Source organism: Vulpes vulpes, chromosome 6 (genome assembly GCF_048418805.1).
Source record: "Vulpes vulpes isolate BD-2025 chromosome 6, VulVul3, whole genome shotgun sequence".
In the NCBI taxonomy this organism is placed as follows: Eukaryota; Metazoa; Chordata; class Mammalia; order Carnivora; family Canidae; genus Vulpes; species Vulpes vulpes.
Window position 1 is genome coordinate 33,320,410 of NC_132785.1, and position 18,701 is coordinate 33,339,110.

The window sequence follows — 18,701 nt, forward strand, 5'->3', positions numbered from 1 at the left end:
GTTGACTCAATACCCATTCCAAACTCCTTTTCTACTGACTTATTCTCCTGTAAAATCTAAGGCAAAAAACAAGCTCACAATCCCACCTCCTTTAAGCCAGAGAGATGACTTAACGTGATTGTGGGCAAGGAGGTAGTGAGGGAACCTCTGATGGAGACCTTCCTTTCCTTGTCAAAGAAAAAAAGGCAAAACCATGTAAGGAAGGAGATTTTATCCTTCCACTTGCACCCTTCTTTTTCTTTGTCTGCAATGCTGAGAGACTGAGCAGTTTTCACACGACCACGAGGATGAAAGTTGTATGCTAAAAAATCACAGAAGAGAAAAAGTGACATCCTGATTCCTAGGGCAGCAGGATTCTTATTATCTGAGACACATTCAAGCCTCCCTTTAGTCATTGTTTGTTGGGTTATCTGTTATTTGCAACCAAGCCCAGTGCTGACTTAGGCACGAGTCTTACTATCACCATCCCCCCCCCTCATACCACACTTATTCTCTTCTGACGTGGTATGGGGCCGTTATGTCTCCAACTCCCACATTTAGAAGGGCTGCCAGCCAGAATCACTGATGCTTTTCTAGTCCTACTTTCCACTTGAGGCACACAGTGTCCAAAAAACAGTAGAGTGGCAGGGATAATGATGAAGACAAATTTCAACTTGTTTTACTGTTATCTGATGTCTTTCTTTTGAGATCTCTTAACAGACAGAAATGTCCACTCTCCACTGCCTCTGCCTCAGTCAGCTGATGCCTCTTCCTAGAAATATGAGACATATTTTCACTTGTTTTACCTGGAAGTATAATCAAGCAACTGTTTCATGTTAACTACAGATCTCTCTTCCTATAAACATACTCATGATGGAATAGTGGAGGGGCAAATTTGCTGTTTAGGGCCATGATCATATTTTAGAGGAGCAGGACAATGGAGGATTTGATAAATTTGGATTATGCAAAGGCAGGCCTATAATTGAGTTTGGATAGGAGGCTAAAGAGAGTGAAAAACACCAGGGGTTACACAGAGGGTTGGATAAAGAAAAGAAAGGTCCAGATGAGGAAGGAAAGGCAAGGAGATGGTTTAGGCTGGAGTCCCACATTGAATCAAAAGGCCTATGAGGAAAAAAATCACAGCCATTATGTTAGCTAAAGGTCTTTAAAATCTGAATGCAGTATTTAGTTTGAATGGATGCTTTGCTTATAAAACCTCTTATATGTCTTCTTCTCTTTATATGTCAGTTAAATCTGTTATTTTTCCTAAATGATTTTGGGAGAGAAACTACAGGAAAAGCTTGACCGTCACTTTTGGTTCAACAACATGCCAGATAGATGTTGGAAAAGCAGAGAGATTCCAGGATTCAACTGAAACTTCTTCTTAGAAAGGCTGCTGTTCTGAGACTTTCTAAAAATCTCCAAAATCTCATGGAGCAAGCTTTGAGGTGATGATATGTGCTGTAAAGAGCCTCGTGAACCTTGGTGGCATGGGAGTTAACCTTTCAGAGAAACAAATAATAGCAACAGAAGATTATCTCCTAATAGGCATAAAATTTTGCTCAAATATTGTTTCATATTTGAGAAATTTTAGGGAGAAAATTTTTATTTTTCCCTAAAACTTTTTGTTTTTTTTTTTTTCCTACATGTAAGTTAATGAACAGAAGAACTGTGTTTGTTTTGTTTTCCAATAGATTCCCAGAATCCAGGGCAGAGCTATATAACAGGTCTCAATAGGTCATACCTAGTCACATAATAGGTTTTGATAAATATTTTTGATTCAATAGAATTAATTTAGAAATGGATTTTAAAGATACAAAATTGTGAGAGTGTCAAATTAATAAATTATAACTTTTTTGTTACAAATACTGTTAAAAGATATTTTATTTAAAAATTCTGTTGAAGCCCTAGACTGTACATTTCTATGGATGCATTCATATTCTTTGATGAAGCAACATAAAACTTTCTGCAGAATCCTACTGCTACATTCGATGAAAAATGTCATTTGTCAATTGCTACATTCTTTTTAAAAAGATTGTTTTGCCAAACCTCATTCATCGTAGAGTTTTTGTTTCACTCTTTGCATTTATTTCGTTGCTAAAATACAATGCTATTTTTAATGAATTTGGACTGCATGATTAAACAAATTTTAAGTAAGGCAAAGTGATTATAAGTAACTACAAATAACAAAAACTTGGAAATAATCTGTTTTAATCACCTTGATTTAGAGCCAAAGCATTCTGAAATGCTATTATAATTGCTTTTTATCACATTTTCTCAGGCTTATTACTAGAAAAGCACTCAATGTATTGAGATATATATATATATACATATATATATATCATTAGTGTCTTAATATATACTACTATGTATGCAAATATTTTCCTGAAAAATACTGATTTTTTCATTATGATTCATCACAACCTCCTTGTTTCTCATTTTTTCCAATATACTTGGTTATCTGAAGACCATCTTTCCTCAAAAGTGATAAAGGCTGTCAAAAACTCCAAGTTAACTTTATGCTCTTCTCTTCTGAAGTAGGAATCAGTTACATTCAAATTGATTTTGGTCTTTCAAATTGGTTTCAAAATCCAAGAGAGGTGGTGGGTTATATCAATGTAAATATCTTATTTACTATATTGTACTATAGTTTTTATAAAAATGTCACCATTAATGGAATAGGGTAAAGTGTACACCACATGTCTCTGTGATTTATTTATGTATTTATATTTTATTTATAAATATATAAATATAATATATAAACTATATATAATATATATTTATAAATATATAATTTATAGAATATAAATAAATTTATATAAATATAACTGCATATGAATCTACATTTATCTTAATAAAAATTTCCGCTGAAATAGAACTCAAGATAAATCTGTTTACAGGCAAGACAGGTTGGCTTTGGAAATGCAGGCAGTGGGGATTCTTCAAGTAAAATACAATCAGTATTATTAATTAATGTGTTGCCTTTCTCTTACCTAAAGATAATCTCTCCCATTTAACTTTTGATTTATCTCTTATTTCAATGACAGGATCTTCCTTCTTTGAACAAATTCTATTTTCCTATGTGTTCAGTTTTGCTTTCTTGAATATTATAGTGGCATTACTTAATTGTTCCCTGAATTTGTAGTTTTGTTACAACTTCCAGCTTCTAATTTCAGATTTTGAGAATCTATGAGCCTTTGAGTGCAAGAAATCAGTCCTGGAGAATGTTGCTGAGGTTTGCTTATTCAGCTCATGTTGTCCTCCTGGAACGAGAGATTAGTTGAGTAATAGACTTGTGACAATCACAGATCCAGTCGAATTCCAGGGAATGTTGTGGGAATTCAAGGTCTCTGTGATATGCAGATGTGAAACTTACATATATTTTATTACTGTAACCAGCCAGCCAGGGCTAGAGTTCTTGCACAGAGATGAGTAGACTCAAGAGAGAGGCAAAGGAATGGGGACGTGATCAAAAATTAACTCTACAGTCTCTGGACCTTTTTAAATGCAAGAGATAACCATTCAAAAATCAACCAACCAACCCAAACCTTTATTGTTGCAACATATGAGTCTTACCGAACTTGAACTAATCTTGACCTTAGCCATAGAAAATTAGGTGTTGTGAGTAAAAACTGTGGAGCTGATCTGAACCAAGGAAGGAGTAAAGAGAGAAATGCTCTGTCTTATATTGTAGAGTTGGCTTTCTAGCTGTAGTTACAGAGGAACTTTCCAAACTATGGCTTTGGGATACAGATCACGTAAGAAAGGTTGGAATGCTGAAGTGTGTTGAAGGCTTTTAACATTCAGTAATCTATGACAATGGGATCTGCTTCTGAAATTAGGCCTCTGAAAGTTGGGAGGAGAAAAAATAGGTTTGATAAGGAGGGTCTTCAGTCTGTAGACTGTTATAAAAAAAATGACTTAGAGTCTGGTTACCTGTTTTTTTTTTTTTTTTTTTTTTTTTTTTTGTAGAGTTTGAATACCTAATTTCTGGCCTTGAGCTGAGGTTAATATAGGGTACAGGAGGGGACTGATTTTCCAATCTTCTTCCTGCTTCCTCAATTGAGGCTTCAGTGTCAAAGGGTAAAAATCACTCCTGTTTTGGTAAAGTACTTGGGATACAGCTGTGGCGAGTGGGGGGGCATTATATTTGCCTTGTCAGCCATACAATTTGGGGTAGAAACCATTATACTGAGGGCTAGAAGTATGGTAGCAACCAATATTGGCCTAGTAGGAGACAGAAATTTCTGGATCCAAGTCTGGGTTTAGCAACTCTTACTAGATAACATCTGTGGCTTTAACTAGTATGCCCTGATATATACTAGAAACAAACAGATAAGAATATTTCTTAATTTCCAATGACAGCAGTATTTCCCATAAAAATCTAACCAAACCCAGCTAAAAATAGCCAACTTTCTGCTCAACCCTAGACTCCAAATTCACACTATCAGAAAGTAGTTAGCTCAGACACAGCAGCCATACTGTTGTCTGTATTTGATGTTGCAGTGGGGGTGGGGGATGAACAAGGAAATTCCCTGCAGAAAGTTTTCCTAGAAACCATTCCATTTAGAAATGGCTAGAGAGCACTGTTGATTTCAATTCTTCTTTTTCTCAAGTGGGAGATTTTGCTGTAATTATTTTAGCTACCACAGGTGTTCTTGGCTTGTCCTAGCTACAGTAACTGGAAAGGATTTTGAGTTCACTCTGTTGTGGGGGGCAGGGGGAGTATATTTCACATAGGCACAGGCATTTTTGGAAGTGTGTATCTTGACTGAAAGGTATGTTTGGATGCTGAATATTATAAGGAAAGGTGCACTAGAGTGGAATCACCTTTGGTTTTCTCCCTGAGTCTAATGCCAACTTTGCCCTCATCTCACTAACGATCTCTAATTGGGCAAATCATGAGGCTCCAGGGAAGCTGACCCCACTACTGACTCTCACTAGTTCTTCCCAGAGAAAAAGGAACTTCTCGTCAAACCATTTCTGAAACTAACCCTACTTCTGGATCATTTTGCTTAAAGAGTCAGTAAATTCCTTTTTTTGTTTAGGCGTTTCAAGTCGGATATCATATTTGTCACATAACAGAAAAACATATTCAAAGGACAAATCTCTTTCTGGAAATAAAAGAATAGAAACGGAACAAATCTTCCTTGGTGTCTGCTTACTTCTAACCATCATTTCATTATTTTTCTTCTTATCACTACCGTAGTTGAAAATGTAGTGTTTGCTTGGTCTCTGCAATTCTTCTTCTCTCATTTACTTGACAACTCCCTGGTTTCAGCTTTCCATCCTCATCATTGTACAGAAATAGCTATTCACAGGATTTAATTGGCTTGCAATAATAGCCAAATCAGTTCTTAACTTATTCATTCTCTTTCCATTGGTGTCAGTTGACACCAACTTCCTTTCTTCTCTTTTTTGGCCTTCTTAAAGTCCCTCTCTCATTACTTATGTTTTTATATAACTTTCAAAGAGCCTCTACTCAATCCTTTAGCTTTCTCTTCTGCCTGTATTTTCCAGAGTTTCATTGATGCTATTTCCCATTTCCTTGACTTTTAAGCAAGTCGAACCTTACTATATATCCTTACATAAATTATATACATTTTCCTAGGTTTGTGACAATACCCAGGACTCCTCCCTATCCTCCTCCCCAGTCTTATTTCTATCCAAAACTCTTGCCTCTGTAACTTGAAACTTGATTTGAATCTCTGAGTACTCTGAACTTGGTATTCTTATATGTGTTTGCTTTATCTGAATCTCAGCACAATCATATGAATTTATGCTTGAGTTATCACTTGTTTTATGTTTTCCCTGGTGTGTTGGTTAGGAATTGTTTGTCCTATCTGGGGCCTTGTATTAAGGTGGCCCAGGAAAGCCAGTGGTATAGTCCCAGTCCAAACCTGAAGGCTTGAGAACTGCAGGGGGGTGGGGAGCAATGGTGTGAGTCACAGTGAGTCCAAAGACCTGACAACTAGGAGTGAAAATGGATATCCCAGCTCAAGCAGAAGCAAATTTGTTCTACCTCTACTGTTTTGTTCTATTCAGGCCCTTAACAGATTGGATGATATCCATTTACACTGGTGAGGGTGATCTTTATTCAGTCCACTGATTCAATTGCTAATCTATTCTAGAAACACCCTCACAGATACACCCAGAAATAATGTTTTATTTACTATCTGAGTATTTCCAGTCAATTGGACACATAAAACTACCCATCATGCGTTGATAGAACACAACCCCCTACTTCATCCTACCTCCACCCCAAGGGAAAGAGGGAGGAATGAAACACAGATTCATCTTCCTTCTTACCATCCCCTGTATGTCAGTGGAAGCTGTCTGTGTTGTGGCATCAGTTAAATACTAATAGGCTACTGGAAACCAAGAGAAAGATAGAAAGGAGTCTACATAACTGTAGGCAATTTTTTATGTCATCATAGTCTGCATCTTTAACCAATGATATTGGCTCAATATGGGGTAATAAAGATAAAAAAATAAAGTTAAATGCTGAGGGAGGAGGTGGTAAAGTCCCTTTTTGGTCAAGTAGAAGCTAATTAGATGGCTGGAATAGGGCTCTGCTACTTTGGAACCCAAACAGTTTGTGTGGGCCTGAAGGAAAATGGAGAACTCCTGCATATGTAAGAGATCTATATGGGAGTGTTGGTGACAGATAGCTGGTCTCCTCATAGCATTATTCTTCTTTCAGAGAATTGCCTAAAATGTAGAGGGGTTTTTTACTCTTCAAACTTTGCAGGTAGAGATTGCCAGCTAAGAATGAAGGGCTTGGATCTTTGGTTGGAAACTTGAGGTAGGAAATAGTCATTTGAAATCATAGCTCATTGAGAAGGAGCTGCCAAAGATAAGAAAATTACTTTCAAGAGGCTCTACGTGTCCAAGGAAACCAGAAAGAGTAATTAAAGTCATACCATCTCATCAAGAAAGGAACTGTGGTCCAGAATGATGTGATTTATTTTCTAGTCTTTTCTTCCTAAGCTCATCTCTTAAATGATGGTATTCTCCAGATGTCCATCTTCGACCCACTGTTCTTATGTTGTGATCTCTTCCAGAGTGATCTCATTTCCTCTTATGATTTCAGTTCCTGGTGACTTCAATCCTCTATCTTTATCCTTGACATTTTCCCACAGATTCATACTTCTATCCATCTGTCTACTCTATGTCTCCAATGATGTCGTCTTAAAATCTCAAACTCGACTTTTATAAAACAGTAATTAACTCCCACCACCACAAATCTGCTCTTCTCCCATCTGTCTAACTCTGTTATCATTATTATTTCTCCATTTTTTGTTGTATTTGGAAGTATTGACAACGCTTCATTTACCTGGGCTAAAAACCGTCCTCAGGGGCACTTTCTTTTCCTTATCCCAATATCCAATAAATTCCTATGAATTTTAACTCATGTTTTTCTACTCTCTCCCCTACATTCCATCATCCTTTACCCTTGCTTTGATTCAGGCTACTAACCTCTTTTATCCTAAATTATTGCAGCAACTTCTTAACTGGTCTGTGCTGGTCAGAATTTTCACTGTAAGCAATAGAAAATTGGCTAGTTTAGGCAGAAAAGGATATTTCATACAGGTTTGGGAATATTTTTTTTAAGTTTTTAAAAAAATTTTTATTTATTTATGATAGTCACAGAGAGAGAGAGAGAGAGAGAGAGAGAGAGAGAGAGAGAGGCAGAGACATAGACAGAGGGAGAAGCAGGCTCCATGCACCGGGAGCCCGACATGGGATTCGATCCCGGGTCTCCAGGATCGCGCCCTGGGCCAAAGGTTTGGGAATATTTATAGAATCAACAGGATAGTTGGAGAACCAGATTCAGAAAATGTGTGGAAACCAATGGAGTATAGTCAGCAGGCGCCACAGCCAATGGGATGTGTTATAACAATCTGTTTAGGGTGTTACTGCTAGCACTGGCCTTGCTGATAAAAGTACAATTCTCACCTCCAGCTCCACTGGCAGTGCTATTTTTGAATGCCATAGCTAACTGTCCTTTCTCATTATTCACTCCATATTCAAAGTCCTAAGTGCAAGTGTCAAATTGGCAACCCTAAACATGCCCATGCCTTAGGTCCTGGAAGATGAGGAGAAAAAAAATTGTCCTCATTCAGTTGCTATGATGGGAAGTGAGTCTTGTGTCCCCAAGCTTCACACAATAGGGCAATTCTTTTAAATTGAGAATACTGAAAAATTGGGTGGCAATAATAATAAAGACAGAAAGAAACACCCAAGAAGTGGATATCTGTAATCAATCTTCTTCTGGGAAACCAGGGGAAGAGAGGAGACAGGTACTCAGAAATTGCTGCAGAGACCCAGGCAAGAAATTATGGGCTCCTGAAGTAAAGTTGTGACAGAAAAGTGGGGAGAAATGGGCAGATCTGAGGGATATATCGGAGCTAGAATGAAAAAGGGTTTGTGATTTATGGACGTGTGGGATGAGAGAGATAGAGAAATTAAGGTTGGCATTGAGATTTCTTTCTCAAGCAGTTAGGAAGGAAGAAGTGATTCCTTTAGTTTTGGGAGTATTTAATTTGGGGGGCTTGTGGAAGAGTCAGTGATGATGTCATTTAAGTGGATGGCTGTGAATCTGGGGTTCAGAGGACAGAGCAACATTGGAGATGTGTTTTTTGAGCCATCAATACAAAATTGATAATTAGGTGATAGGACTTCTGTGATGACCCAGGTATGGCATACAGAGTGAGAATGCCCAATTCTATGGAAGCTGACATAAATAAGTTCTGCTGCCCAGCATGCCTCTTTGTGGCAGCCATCCAGAGACATTTGGGCCACATCACTTCAATTCTTCCAGATTTAGCACTTGGCTCATTGCTTCTTTTTTGTTAACATTAATCCTGCCAAACTCTTGGTGATTTCAATATGCTTCTACTGAGTGTATTTCCATCACCCTGGTGTCTTAGATCCTTGACCTTCACATTTCCAAAGATTTTTGTCTTTCACTCTTCATCAGCCCCTCACTTTTTATTGCCAGACACTGGATTGGTGTTTTTCAATTATGACCTTTTAGCAGATCATGAAATCAATGAAATTGTCATAGGGAGCATTTATTTTAAATTAAAATTTCTTTAAAAAATTTTTCTAAGTTGAAAATATCAGCAGGCTTCGTATATGCTTAGTGTCTAAACCCAGTTATAAATTAATATAATCTCTTGTATACAAGATTTACAATTGTTTATATATTGTAAAAAGAGAAAAGGCAGACTAAAAGCAAAATGACAAGCTTGAGTGGGATTATTTTGAATTTATTAGTGAATTAAAAAACGTGCCTTCGTGCCTTCAAACAAGGACAAGGGCAAAGACAAGAATGATGTCTCTGAGTAGGCAAAGGGAAATGGAATCCAATACTCAAAATATTTCTATTATTCCCTCTTTTTTGCTACATAATTAACTTTCTTTGTTTACAAGATTGTTCTCACTTGCATACAAAGATGTAATAAAATTTGCATTAAAAAGAGAAATGCTTCACATGACAATACATCCTACTCTACCTCCTTCGTGTCTGTTACTTTTTACAGAAAATTTTCTGTACTCATTATGTCCTTTCTCTCTTTCCTTGAAGCTTATTTTGACCATTGCAGTCAGATTCTTATTTTTACTACTTCATCAAAACTGCTCTTTTAAAGTTACAAAGATCTCTGTTTTCTAAACCCAACGAGCATTTGATGTAACGTAATTCCTAAATAATGTTTGACAGGGTTGATCATTAAATCTTTTTTGAAACCCTTTCTTTGCTTCACCCTGATTCTTTAATAGTCTCTCTCTGTTCTTCTCACACTTCACTAGTATCTTACCTGTAGCATTTTCAAGTGTTAACCACTTCCTCAAGCTGGACATAGTCACTTCCTGTGGCTTCAGTGAGGCCACTGAACTTTTTCGGTTTATTTTTGTCTTCTTTGGAGACTATTCAGTTTTCTTTACAAGCTTCTTTTATTATTATTCCCAAAATCCTCAAATATGAGCATTCCTTCAGGGTTCCATTCTGGGATCTCCATTCTTTATTAATTCAATAATACAGAGTAGGGGCTTATTACAGATAGACATTATCATAGGTGTTAAGATGTAGCAGTGAACCAAATAAGCAGAATTTGTTTACATGGAGTAAGAGCTGTGGGAGACAGGAGGAAATAAACACATAAGCAAAAAACATGGAAGTAAGTGAGATGAAGGAAAATAGAGCATGGGGTGATACAATGAGGTGGTACAAAGATACTCAATGGAGAGACAATTTTATGTAGGGGCCAGGAGTGCTTGTTTTGGCAGCACATAAACTAAAAATCTAGGGGTCAGGGAAGGTCCTGAAATAAGTTAGAGAAGTTACAGGTTATAATTTGGAGGTGGGCATTTCAGAAAGATGAAATGTGGCAGCCATCCAGAGACATTTGGGCACTCAAAGAAGGTTAAGTAGGAGGATGCCTGGTATGTACAAGAAAAAGCAATAAGGCTAGTGTGTGGAGTGGGAAGAAGGAGAGAGGGGAATGGGAGGACATGAAGTGAGTAAGGAAAATTAGGACCATAGCAAAGAAAGCATTGTGAACCATGAGAAAAACTTCAGATTTTATTCTGAGTGATATGTAAAACCACGAGAGAGTTTCCATCAGCAAGAACCTACATCTTGAGGTTTAACTTTGTTAAGGGAAGACTGAATGACTTGGGGGGTGGGGTGCAAATTGAATCATAAAGACCAATTAAGGAGTTACTGAAATTAGTCCTCTGAGAAGTGATGACAGTTTGCACTAGGGTGGTGGTGGGAGAGATGGGCACTGGTAAAATTTTGGCTCTAGTTCAATGACAGAATTGACAGGATTTCTTGAAGTTTTGGATGTGAAGCTTAAGAATAAGAGAGAAATCAAAGATAACTCTAAATTTTTGGACTGAGCAACTGGTAGAATGGAGCTGCCATTGACTGAGGTGAGGATGACTAGGGGATAAGCAGATTGGGGGAAGGTCTTGGGGTAATCAAGTTTTGGTTTTGTTCATTTTAAGCTTGACCTACCTGTTAGAATTGAAGTGTATGTGTCAAGTAAGCAAGCAGGTATATGATTCTGGAGCTTAAGGGTGAAATCCTTGCTGGAAACACGCAGTTGGTATTGTCAGATCATAGTTGAAGTCATGGAACTAGAGAATCAGAAATCATCTAGAATGAGAGGGTTAGATATAGAATTAAAAAGTCAAAGCTCCTAGTCTTATATGTATTTCTTCCAGCAGGGTGGCCCCACTTAGCCAGCAGTCTTTGTTGTCAATTCCTTTTGTCACTGTCTTGAGCCTCAGTAATGTCAATGCCATTAACTGTGACATCAGAGTAGAGTCTTGGATTCTGACCCTGAGTAGACATTGGAGGTAAAACTAATGGACTATCAGGAGCTTTCTATAGTTCAGAAGAAAATGAAATAAATTTGGCAGCAAAGAATAAGAGGCTGCCTTTTAAAATAGAGAGCTGAACTCTGTAATGGATCTTTGCCAATCCATTCAGAGTCTGCCCTGCTAAGAAGGGAGAGGAGAATGAGTATTATCAATGATGCAAGGTCAGGTTGGAGGAGTCCCTGGGACATCGACCCCTTTTGTGATACTGCTTGCAGGATTATCAGTCCCTGCTAGACTCCTGGTAGAGGAACGTGTCCAGTTGCCTGGCAGATTTTTCATTATACCAAAAGAGAATCACTTGAGGAATGTGTGGGAATTGGAACCTGGAATTATGTACTTTTGGTCATCTCCATTTTGGCTTGTGGTAACATTAAATCTTTTCCCTTCACTGCTGCTCCTGTGTTGCCTTTGGCTAACGCTCCTTCTGAAGTCATGTGCCTTCTGGGTTGTGGCAGGTGGTGTAAGGGGCTAGTTTCTGTGTCAGCAGTGTGAGTGCAAGTATGTCTGTTGGCATGAATATCAAGGAGGTGCCAGCTAAAAGACTTTTTGCCTTGGAGTTTGAAGTCAAATCTCTACTCATCATCTTCTTAAATGTCTGTAATAGCACATGTGTATTTGGGGGTAAGGATCTGTTTTTATAAATTTAAAGAAGTGACAAAACACAGCAAATAATAAAAACTGAGACTCTTGAATGAAGACATAGGTCACATAAAGAAATGGATCATCTGAAATACGTAATGGATCACTAAATTAACCATCCACATTTGGAGAATGTTCTTCAATTTATCAAACCATCCAATGAGTGGGTTGTGAAGCATTATTGTATTCCTTAAGGGTTTTAGTTTAAAGGCCACATACAACGGGAGCAAAGGAATTAACTGAAAGGATTAAGAGTCTCAGAATCACCAGGAAGGTAAAACTAAGAGGTTTGGATTCCAGGTAGCAAGAACCACACCCTAAAACACATTGTATAACTGGACTGCAGAAAATACAATTGTTTCCAGTGCTGAGAACTATGCCTTGATGTGCATCCCACCTATACTGCTCCTGGGGAATCCTCTGGTTCTCCCATCCCTGAGAAACAGGTACTGATGCCGCCACTCCTACCAGCATCAGAGCATATTTTCAGCTCTTTCTTCTTTTCATTGTTGGTTTTTGATTTATAAAACATGGTGGGTACTTCTGATTGGCTCAGCATAGGAAATGTGCCTGTTACTAGCTGCAAAAACATCTGGGTTGGTTGTGGATCTGGCATCTTCTGCTTCTACAGTAGGATATGCCTTCCATCAAGATTTATAAGATATAAAATTTCCTAAATGTACAGAAGAAGGTCAGATGCTGGGCAGCCAAAAAAGTGACATATGTCTGTATTAATATATACCCTTTGGCTGCTTAGAATCAACACATACTTCTTTCTAAACTTACGCTTCTAAATGAGAAAATTGTTTGCATGTAACAGAATAAATTATTCCATATAAAACCGAGGATGTACCCACTGCCTTCCAAAATGGAAACAACCCAAATCTTATCAGCTACTATATCTAGCACAGGCCACACTCCCTGAGTAATATCCATTCCTCCCTCAGTTTCGCCATGACCCCAACCAGAGATTCCACCTTGCACATAAAATAGTGGGGGAAAGGGAACAAAAACAGTAGGAAAACTAGTAGAAGTGTATACGTTTGTATGTGATCCAGAAAAAAAGTATTTTTAAAAATCTTTTTAAAAGTTTATTTGTTTATTTTTAAATAATCTCTACATCCAACATGGGGCTTGGACTCACAACCCCGAGATCAAGGGTCACAAGCTCTTCTGACTTAGCCAGTCGGGCACCCCCAGAAGCCTTTTCTTTACTTCACAGAGGAGGGTTCATGGACCCCACCTCTCTCTTCCTCTTCTCTCTCATCCAGCTCTGTATTACACAGGCATGAAGACAGTCACTATCTCATTGACAGAACGTTCTCACTTTATCACAATCTTTTTTACATTTCCTGTCTCCATAACCATCATCTTGGATCAAGATGTTGGCATACAATAGCCCCTAAACATTTTTTTTCTCTTTTCCCTCCTTATCTCCCCACCAAATTGCTTCCATAAAAGCTTGTTATCTTTAAAACTGCACATCTGATTGTGTCACTCCCCTGCTTCCAGTAACTTGTAATTATCTTTGGAAAGAGTCCACAGCCCTCAGCATGGCCTGGCAGGCTTTTCACATGTGACCTCCATTCTTCTCCAGCCTCATACACTTGTGTCTCTATTTCTCCCTTTTCATGTTCTCCTTACCACTCCTCTCCCAGTTTTGTAGAAACCCCATTCCTTCCAGCTATGGCGACTGACAATGATATTCTCTTTGCTTGGAATGTTCTTGCCAGCATCTTCTCATCCTTCAACTCCTTGATTTTGACTCAATTTCAAATCTTCACATCTCAATCACCTATTTCCCCCCCGAAACCAGACAGGCAAGGCCCCCACCTTGATTGTTCTTCTTACCACTGACTGTCACAAATATTATTCCTATGACAATTTGCTAAATACCTTGACCTATGGAACCTAAGGCCCACAGGGAAATGGGCAGCATTGGCCTGTGCACTAAGTCCTCAGTGCCTGGGGTGCTTACAACCTGGCATGTGGCATAGGCCCAACAGGGAACTGCTGACCAAGTGGGTAAGTGAAAAGGTCCTGCATTGGTATTACTAGGCTAGGCATTCTATATGGCTGCTTTCCGGTTTCCATTTTCTCATGATAAAACTCAATTACTTAATCCTCTGGTTTCCCAGGTAATTAGATTTTGCTGGGAAGGCAATAAAAGAAGAATTCTGTTTGCAAATCAGGCTCATTTTTTTTGCTGTGGAGAGGTGCGACAGCTTCACAACAAACCAAATGTCATTTGTTTCCCAGCACTGAACTTTGGCAAGGCTATTTCCCTGCTAATTCGAGGGACTAAGAATTTATGCAATTTCCTCTGAAGAAAATTATCCTTTTAAGAACATGAAGAAACTATTTGATTCTTCTCACCTAAACTTAATTGTTTTACCAGGCTCCATTTCTTCTTGCACCTGACCTTTTTTCTTACAGAACCAATTCTGTTTCTTTTGTATAAACCTCTCACGTTAAAAAATTTGCCTTTCAAATGCACGATGTCCTAGGATGTGTATATTGAACGACCAGAAATAACTCAGTGACATATTCTTCTTGCTTATTTCATACATATTTCCAACTTATGACTCATTGGTTTAAAGAGGACAAATGTGAAACTAAGAGCAAAACAGAGGGCTTGATGTACTTGTGCCTGAGACGCGGATGAATCACTCTGCTGCTGGCAAAGCGTCCCGGGTTGGGGTTGCCTGTCTAGTGGGCTTGAATGACCCCCACTGTTCCCTGTCCTGGCCCCACTCACAAACTCACTCGCAGCCTCACACAAACACACATCCCCAACACCACACACGTCTTTCTTTAGAAGCCCCGTGGGACTATTTTAGGCTGGAAAGCATGCATATGATGAAGAAAGTGACTGTCTTGGAGGCTATAAGTTGATATATGAACACGTCAGAGGGACCCAAAGTGTTAGCAGTGGCATTTTCTTTCTCGGTTTTCAAAGAATTTTATTTTCCTCTCTCTTTCCACCATCTGTTTTTCTTACTGTAGCAAATGTCATTTCCTATGGAGTTTAATAGGATATGAAATGGGATTGTTTTACAGTGAATTTTGATGTAGTTTCATGATTTTCCTGAGAGTGGTTTTACTGCCTCCTTCCCTCCTCTCTCCTCCCCTCCCTACACCTCCTCTTCCCTCCCTCTTCCTCTCCTCCCCTCCCCTGCCCTCCTCCTCCTTTCTTTCCTCCCTCTCTCCTTCCTTGTTTCTCTCCTTCCTCTTTTACTCAGAAAAATTAAACTTTGACATTGTATTAATCATATCAACTTGAAAATTACTAAAAGTTACCTTCCAAATTCTGGACTGAAAGATACGATGAAGTTCTTAACTATGTCAATTTTTATCTTATTTTGTTTTTGTAACAAACACAAATTCCCCAAATGGCATTAAGCTGTTAAATAGTAAGTTTCCATTGAAGTGACAAGCTAAGGATTTTAACTCCCATTGGTGTGTGTAGAAGGAGTAAGTGCTGATGAACTCAGAGTAGAGAGAGCAGTGACCAGAAGAGTGCAGGAAGCCCTAGTGAGAAGGTGCACCGAGAGACCACTTCCTATGTGACAAGCCGTGTTTAAACTTGACATATATGGATTCACTTAATTGTCATCATAACTACTTGTTGGTGATATTTCTGCTTTCTCAGTTTACATATGAGAAAATGGAGGCATAGAGATATTAAGGCCACACAGCTACCAATGGGCAGAGGTAAAGGGCCCCTACACAAAAGGATCACAATATACTGTTTTCTCTCAATGGAGATTGAAGTATACATTTGCTGCACAATGGAGGAGGGAGTCTTTTGTGAAATATTAGAACAGTCTTTTACTGTCTTCCTTTGATGGAAAAAATCCTAAAGCGTTTTAGAAAGCTCCTCTCACCGTAGCAAGGAAGGACAACTCCAGAAGGCAGGATTGTGGTTAACGTGAGAAGGTGGCTGTGTGGTGCAGGACAAGGTGGTGGAGAGAGGTAAGGAGAGAACTGGCATGATGGGGGAGCAAGATGCAGTCATGGGAGCTGTAATGATGGGGCCTCTGCTCTTGAGGAGAAACACCATGATGTCTGTGCCAGCAAAATTCCACTGCCTCAACTCTTTCCTCTCCTTGACTGATTCGATGAAAAGCTTCTCTCTCAGGGAGAATGAGGATAAAGATGTGCAGACATGACTCCATCTATTGAGACTGGCCCAAGTTTGTGGAGTTGCTAGGAAGAGAGGTGCCATGGGAGGGTACTTTAAATTCATTACCCTGTGCTTCTCAGGGAAAGCTGAGAGAGATAATCTGATTCATATTTTGGAGACATGTTTTAGGGACAACTACCATGGTTTTAAAAACAACAACAACAACAACAAACTTTTCTCATGAGAGTAGGCTTGCTTTTCCAACAAGAGTTTCAATTTCTTGGGTTAAGGACCCCACTGTTCTCCACTGCTTCTCCTCTATTTATTCAGGGAGTCTGATTTTGCTCCCAGAGTCTATGTTAGGCCACGTTCTTCAAAAAGGAAATAGGCTTAAATTTTGCAGCCACTTCAGGTGTAGCAATTTGGGGAATCCTTGTTTACTCTGAGTTTATGGCTTTCATCAGGAAGACTCAGAAAAATTGACAAGTATATTTTCCAGATTGTCTCCAGGATAAATTTATTGGGCTCTATGTGACCTTGGGTAAGACTCTACCTTTGCGTGTTTTTTGGCACACGAATATATTGACTTGTTAACTGCTGTGGGTCCCATACAGGCAAAACCTTGTCAGCTGGAGTAACTGGAAGAGGAAAAGGAGGATAGCTTTTCTTCTCTTGGCTTTGGAATCCAGTATGAAAGAAAGAGTCAGAAAAATAATTATATCTTTGTTATATATTTTGAAGATATTCTAGTTATTTTTTTTTAAAGATTTTATTAATTTATTCATGAGAGACATGGAGAGAGGTAGAGACATAGGCAGAGGAAGAAGCAGGCTTCCTGTGGAGAGCCCACTGTGGGACTTGATCCCGGTTCCCCATGATCGCAATGTGAGCCAAAGGTAGATACTCAACCACTGAGCCACCCAGTTGCCCCCAAAATATTCCAGCTTTATTTTTCTCAACTGGAAGATACTATATCCATAAAATTGGGTACTTATTACCCTTTAGAGAAGAACTAGAGAGGATGGGCATCCAAACACACAGTGCTGTGCTCCCAAACAGAATGCAACAGGTGAAAAAAATAGCAATTTAATAAACAACCCCCACCCACAGTAATGAACTGAACATGTCATATATTGATGTGGTGTATTAATCATATCTCTTTGTTTTAAACCAGATTAACCAAAATAAGGGAGTTCATTGTATTTTAAGTTTGGAAAGGATGCTGGGGGTAGTTCACGTGATCAAAAGGTGAGTTTCAGGGGTTAGGACCCTACTGATTGGGACTAAAGCTCAGTACTGGCAAATCTCTTTTCCTCTCCTCTCACCTCCCAACCTATTCTGTTATTCTCCTTCTCATTCTCTGTTCTTCTCTTCTGCCTCATATGAGCACACACATTTGAATTCATACACTCTTTCTAAGTGGCAGGAAGTATTGGGGTACTGTAAAGCCCAGATTCACATTCTCTCAGATTAGCAAACCTGGTAGAAATAGAACTTCTCAAGTTCATATGTCAATTTCAGGTAAGGTCTTTGATTAGCTTGTGGAATGACATGTCCACTCATGGATTAAGTAACATGGCATTCAAGTTACCTGGGGGTTGAGGAGGATCTATTATAAAACTAACAGATGGTGCTTACAACTTTACAGTCTATTAAAAAATGCAATAGTACACATGGAAAAAATTAGTACCCATTATTTGAAAATGCTTACTTTATCAAATTTATATAATTTTCCATTGTATAAAAACTGAGCTATAGTTGTGGAAGACCTACTGGAATGCCCAATCCATCTTCCATAAAATAAACACTTTCTTAGGTGGCCCAGAGTTAAGATTCTTCTTCTTCTTCTTCTTCTTCTTCTTCTTCTTCTTCTTCTTCTTCTTCTTCTTCTTCTTCTTCTTCTTCCTTTTTCTGAAAAGCACTTGCTAGCATTTAATGAACTTCCATCCACATGGTTTCAAGCTTCTAGGATGCAGACCTCACCCTATATCCTTAATTTTTTCCTCAGCCTGTCTACTGAAGAATTTGACCTTCATGATGACAGGCTTTTTTGGGAGCTTTCCTTTTCCCAAAACTTTGTAGTACCCCAATTACACCACATCAAGGATAGGAGCAGGTCCAGTCTTGTTTTTGGCAGCATTGACCCGTGTCTGCTTACTTACTAAAGTCCACAGTTTTACAAGGTTGACAGTTGGGCAGAAACTGCCCAACTTTGAGTGGTAAGGTCTCATATCAACTTTTCCAAAGTAAGCTGGGTGATATCTGTCCAGGTTGATCCTGTGGTGATGCCTGCCACCAGCATCACCCAGGCCTCCTGGGTGCTTCCAGTGTTTGTTGATGGGGCCATGACCATGGCTCACATGACCACCAAATTTCCATGTCATCCTCAGTCTGGATGGATGTTGGCAGCCCAGATGAATGAGCATAGGATTCAAACTTTTATCACGAATATGAACTCAGTAAAAAATACTGAAACTATGTATTTAATAATTTTGTATTTGAAACAACAGTCAGCTTGATTAGTTTTACTTTCCACCACTTTTCTAGCCAGTGTAATTAAGAG

General features: G+C 38.7%; 1 pseudogene; it reads right to left on the reverse strand.

Annotated features, from left to right (window-relative positions):
- Nucleotides 1-18,117: 18,117 nt before the first annotated feature.
- LOC112907204 (large ribosomal subunit protein uL15-like) lies at nucleotides 18,118-18,564 on the reverse strand (annotated as a pseudogene).
- Between the last annotated feature and the right edge of the window lie 137 nt (nucleotides 18,565-18,701).